We start from the raw sequence: 6,431 nt of genomic DNA on the forward strand, positions 1-6,431 counted from the left end.
TGCTGGTTTTGTGCATTGGCCATGCTACATTATTCCTCGGTGTGCCCGAACAGGCGCCGAAGTGTGGCGCCTGGGGGATTTTCACCATAGCTTCATTGCGGTGTTAATGTAAACCTGCTTGTGACAGTAATGGATAAACTACAAGTTTTAAATACAGGCGCGGATTTATTTTTAAGAGACCGCTTCAGATATTTCAAAATCCGTGGTAATGTAACAATAATCTTTCTAGTTAGAGAATCCGAGTCCTCTCTGTCTCAAATCCCCTTCACAATGACAGCTGAAGTTGGCCATACGGTGGAATTGTCCTATTATGAGACTTCTGAAGTGTATTTGGTTTCTTACTGTGCTTGGTACAAACAGCGTTTGGGTGAAGCCCCGATACGAATAAACGCTGCATCTTGTATTGGGGCCGACTGCAAATATATTTCTGAAAAAGGCAACCCAGCAAATGCATTGATTCTGAGAATTCGCAATGTCCAGACGAATGACTCGGGTTCATACTACTGTTTCGATCTTGCTGGGGCAGCACCGTTCCGGAATGGACACACACTCATGGTTGGAGGTAAGAGAGCAAGTGTACTTAATTCAGATTGTGCACGGCATTAGCATTTTATGTAAATTAATCATTAACTTTGTGCCCATCTGTCCAGACAGTTCCACCACGAAGACGGCTGTGCTGGTATTTATCCCTCCGGGTGAGCTGGATTTGAATGATACCGTGCCCTTTGTGTGTTTGGTCAGTGGAGTTTCTTCCAACCAGATTGCTATTTTCTGGAATATTTCCGTCCAGGTCATGAGGGATCGAGTGATCCCGGGATAATGGAAGAAGACGGGACCTACAGCATCAGAACTCATGTCATGGTGTCGGCGGACATTTGGAGAAGCGGCGCTGTCTGTGCTTGCATTGTTCAACTGGGAATTCCAGGGAAATACTGGACAAAGCGTGTGTCGTTCTCCAAAGCAGAAGAGACTGGAACAAGTGAGTTGTTAATTTCCACAATGGTGGTTTGAATTCAACTCCTAATCAATTGGGACAATGCACCAGATACTATGACACTGAAGACTCTGAATTGACTGGTAGGAGCCTCCAATTTAAACTACGTTACCCCTATAACTTGACCGAGGGGAATTTCACAGTAACTTCATTGCAGTTTTAATGTAAGCCGTCTTGTGACTCTAAATAATAAACTTCAAACTTTAAACATTTCCCCTTCAAGTCACAATGTGGGCCGTACGGTGGCACAGAGTTTAGCACTGCTGCCTCACAGCGCCATGTACCATAGCTCAATTCCAGGCTTGGGTTACTATCAGTGCAGAGTCTGCACGTTCTCCCCGACTCTGCGTGGGTTTCCTCCGGGTGCTCCGGCTTCCTCCAGCAGTCCGAAAAACGTGTTGTCCAGATGCATTTGTTATTCTAATTTGTACTACAGTGTACCTGAACAGGCGCTGGAGTGTGACGTTTAGGGGATTTTCACATTAATTCCATTGCTGTGTTAATCTAAGCCTACTTGTTATACCACTCAATAAACTTAAGCTCCTCTGTTTTCCCTGTTGAAAGTTACTATTGAATATGCTTGGACCGCCTTTTTCAGACAATGGATTTTGGAATTGAATTGGGGTAAGTCCTTCCGTGGATGCACTTTGCGTTCAGAAAACAAACAAGAGGTTTTTATTCTGAGGCATGAGCTCAATTTCCCAGAATCTCACTTCACAATCCTTAGTTTCCATGTGGTAACTGTTTAATTTTTAATTACTAATACCTGCAATCCAATCTCAGGAGCTAAAGCTTCACAGTAGTTGGATTTTAGATTATTTTACGCTGTTTGATCCAGCGATCTGGACCACGTCTGCAAGGTCAATGGAAGCAAATATAACAATACATTTCACAACTGGAATTGCATGTGGACTCGGCGGTGAGAAATGTGCAGTGTTGTGAGGGAAAAATAGGCATAGTACCACTATTTCAATAGATCTTTCAAAGACACAGCGAGGACGCTGTGGGCCTGTATGATTATATGATTCAGTTTTCAAATGAGTGTTGGCGTGATGCTTTTATCATGCAACCTGACACACTATGAATGTGGAACTATCCTGTCAGGGCTGTCTGATTCTTGATCCCTACTCGCAAGAATAATGCAGTTCATACCACCCTGTTCATTCACGGGTTGCTAGCAATTCCATATGTTGTTTATTTTTATTTCACTCCCGAGTTTAAGGTTGCCACTTTTCAACTGTTTTAAAATATATTCGTGTGGCACAGGGGTCGCTGGCGACGCCAGCCTTTATTTCCCATTCTTAGCTGCTTTTGAGAAGATGGTGGTGAGTTGCATTCTTAAAACTCTCCAGTCCATGTCCTGTGGGGTGACCTGCAGAGCTGTTCGGGAGGAAATTCTAGAATCTTTACCGAGCGACTGCGAAGGAATGGCCGATATATTTCCAAGTAAGTATACTGAGTGGCTAGGGGGGGAACTTGCAGGTGGCTGTGCTCCCAGGTATCTGCTGACCTTGTCCTTCTAGATGTAATGATCGTCGGTTTGGAAGGTGCTGTCACCACGGCACCGTGGTACAGGGAACCGTTCAAGTAGGGGGAGAAAAAAGAAATGTAGTCCTAATTGAGGATAGTATTGTTAGGGACATGGACACTGATCTCTGTGACCAGGATCGAGAAACCTGAAGGTTGTGTTGCCTGCCTGGTGCTCGGGTTCGCGATACCTCATCTGGGCTGCAGAGGAACTTGGAGTGGGAGGGCAAAGACCCCAGTTGTCGTGGTCCATTGAGTTACCAATGACATAGGTAAGAACAAGGACAACGTTTCTGCTTAGGGAGCATGAACATCTAGGAGCTAAACTAAAAGCAGAACCAAAAAGTTAATAATCTCTGGATTACTACCTGAGCCACAAACTAATTGGCACAGGGTCAATAAGATTAAGGAGGTAAATGCGTGGCTCAAAGATTGGACGGGAAAGAATGGGTTTGAATTCATGGGATATAAACACCAGTATTGGGGAAGAGGGTACCTGTTCCGATGGCATTGTCTTCATCTGAATTGTGCTGGGACGAGATTCCTGGCGATTCGTATAACTAGGACTGAAGATAGGGCTTTAAACTAAATGGAACGGGAGGATGGTTCAGATGTATAGAGAATTAAAAAATCGAAGTTAAAGGACAGGATGGAAGGGCAGGTTAATGGAGCTGAGGGCTCAGGAGAGGTTAGTAAACTTTCCAGACCACGTAAAGAACAAAGAGTATAGAAAGTGGCAGGAATCTACTCACAGGCAGAGCAAGAAAGGTGGCAAGTACGCGAAGGGAGGTGACCAATGCAGGACTGAGGGTCGTGTACCTAAATCCGTGCAGTATACGAAACATGGTAAATGAGCTTGTTGCACACATTGAAATTGGCTGGCACGATGTTGTGGGCATCACAGAGGCGTGGCTGCAAGGGGATCAGGGCTGGGATCTAAATATCCAAGGATATGTGTCCTAATCAAAGATCAGGAGGATGGGCAAAGTGTGCTGGGTTGCATTGTTTGTAAGGAATGAAGTTAAATCTATAGCAAGAAGTGACATACTGCTGTACTTCTATACTTCTATAAGGTATCCCAAGGGCGGCACGGTAGCACAGTGGTTAGCACTGCTGCTTCACCGCTCCAGGGACCTGGGTTCGATTGCCGGCTTGGGTCACTGTCTGTGTGGAGTTTGCACATTCTCCTCGTGTCTGCGTGGATTTCCTGCGGGTGCTCCGGTTTCCTCCCACAGTCTAAGAATGTGTGGGTTAGGTTGATTGTTCATGCTAAAATTGACCTTTGTGTCCTGGGATGCGTAGGTTAGACGGATTAGTGGGTAAATATGTAGGGATATGGGGGTAGGGCCTGGGTGGGATTGTGGTCTTTGCAGACGCGATGAGCCGAATGGCCTCTTTCTGTGCTGTAGGGTTTCTAAGATTTCTAAGAAGAGCATCAGAAAGCATAAATTCTGAGGGGATAGAGTTGAGGAATCGCAAAGGTAAAAATTCCCTCATGGGAGTTATGTACAGGTCCACTAGCAGTAGTCAGGATTTGGGGCAGAAAGTAATTCAGGCCATAGAAAAGGCATATAATAATGGCAATATTACACTAATCATGAGGGACTTCAATATGCAGGTGGACTGGGAAAATCGGGCAAGTAGTGGATCACAAGAAAATGAATTTGTGAAATGTCTGAGAGATTTTGTTTGGAGCAGCTTGTGACAGAGCCTACTAGGGGACAGGCAATTCTAGATTTGGTGATACGTAATGAGGCATATTTGATTAGGGAACTTACGGTAAAGGAAACCTTAGGGAGCAGTGACCACAATATGATAGATTTTACCCTGCAGTTTGAGCGAGATAAGCTGGAGTCACATGTAACGGTATTGCAATTAAATAAAGGTAACTAAAAGCACATAAATGAGGAATGGCGAGAGTAGTTTGGAAAGGGAGCCCAGCAGGGAAGACAGTGGAATTGCTATGGCAAGAGTTTTTGAGAGTTATTCGGGAGTCACAACACAAATTCCTCCCAAGGAAGAGGAAACATGTCTCGGGAGGGCGAGGCATCCATGGCTGCCGAGGGGAGCCAAGGACAGCATAAATGCAAAAGAAAAAGCATACGAAGTGGCAAGGATTATTGGAAAGCCAGAGGATTGCGAAGCCTTTAAAAGCGAGTAGAGGACAACTAAGAAAAGCAATAAAAGGGGGGAAGATGAAATATGAGTGTACGTTATCTAATAATGTAGAAGATGATAGGAAGAGTGATTTTTTTCAATCTATAAAAGGTAAGAGAGAGGCAAAAAGAGACACTGGACCATTGGAAAATGAGGCTGGAGAAGTAATAATAGGAAACAAAGCAATGGCAGAAGAACTGAATAGTTACTTTGCATCAGTCTTCACGGTGGAAGGCACCACTGGGATGCCAGAGCTCCAGGAGAGTCAGGGACCACAGGTGAGTGTAGTGATCATCACTAAGGTGAAGGTTCTGGGGAAACTGAAAGGTGTGAAGGTGGATAAATAGCCTGGACCGGATGGACTATACACCAGGGTTCTAAAGCTGATAGCTGAGGAAATTGTGGAGGCATTAGTGGTGACCTTTCAGGAAGCAATGGAGGCATGGAGTTTACCAGAGGATAGGAAAGTGTAATACCGCTGTTTAAGAAGGGAGGCAGGCAGCAGACAGGATATTATAGGCCGGTTAGCCTGACTTCGGTCATTGGCAAGATTTTAGCGTCCATTATTAAAGATGAGATCGCAGAGTATTTGGAAGTGCATGATAAAGTAAGACTGAGCCTGCACGGCTTCGTCAAAGGGAGGTCATGTCTAACAAGTCTGTTAGAGTCCTTTGACGAGCTAACAAGGAAGTTAGATCAAGGAGAACCAGTGGACCTGATTTGTTTCGATTTCCAGAAGCCCTTTGACAAGGTGCCGCATAGGCGACTGTTAAATAAGTTAAGTGCCCATGGTGATAAGGGAAAGATTCTGGCATGGGCAGAGGGTTGGCTGACTGGCAGAAGGCAGAAAGTGGGGATAAAGCGGTATTTTTCAAAATGGCAGCCGGTGACTAGTGGTGTGCCTCAGGAGTCAGTGCTGGGACCACAACTTTTCACAATACACATTAACGATTTGGAGGAAGGATCTGAAGTCACTGTTGCTAAGTTTGCAGATCATACAAAGTTATGTAGAGGGACAGGTAATATTGAGGATGCAGGGGGACTGCAGAAGGACTTGGACAGGTTAGGAGAGTGGGCAAAGAAGTTGCAGATGTATTACAATGTGGAAAAGTGTGAGGTTATGCACTTTGGAAGGAGGAATGGATGCATAGACTATTTCCTAAATGGGAAAATGCTTATGAAATCAGAAACAGAATGGGACTTGGGAGTCATTGTTCAAGACTATCTCGTGTTTAAGTGCAGATTCAATCGGTAGTTAGGAAGGCAAATGCAATGTTAGCATTCATGTCGAGAGGGCTAGAATACAAGAGCAAGGATGTACTTCTGAGGATCTATAAGGGTCTGGTCAGAACCCATTTGGAGTATTGTGAGCAGTTTTTGGCCCCATATCAAAGGAAGGATGTGCTGGCCTTGGAAAGGGTCAAGAGGAGGTTCACAAGTATGATCCCTGGAATGAAGAGCATGTCGTCTGAGGAACGGTTGAGGACTCTGGTTCTGTACTCATTGGAGTTTAGAAGGATGACGGGGTGGGTGGCGGGGTGTGGGGGGAGGGGGATCTTATTGAAACTTACTGGATACTGCGAGGCCTGGAAAGAGTGGCCGTGGAGAGGAAGTTTCTAGTAGGAAAAACTGGAACCAGAGAGCACAACTTCAGGCTAATGGGCCATCCTTTAAAACAGAGATGAGCAGCAATTTCTTCAGCTGGAGAGTGGCGAATCTCTGGAACTCTTTGCCGAAGAATGCTGTGGAGGCC

This window comes from Mustelus asterias, chromosome 23 (assembly GCF_964213995.1).
Source record: "Mustelus asterias chromosome 23, sMusAst1.hap1.1, whole genome shotgun sequence".
NCBI lineage: Eukaryota > Metazoa > Chordata > Chondrichthyes > Carcharhiniformes > Triakidae > Mustelus > Mustelus asterias.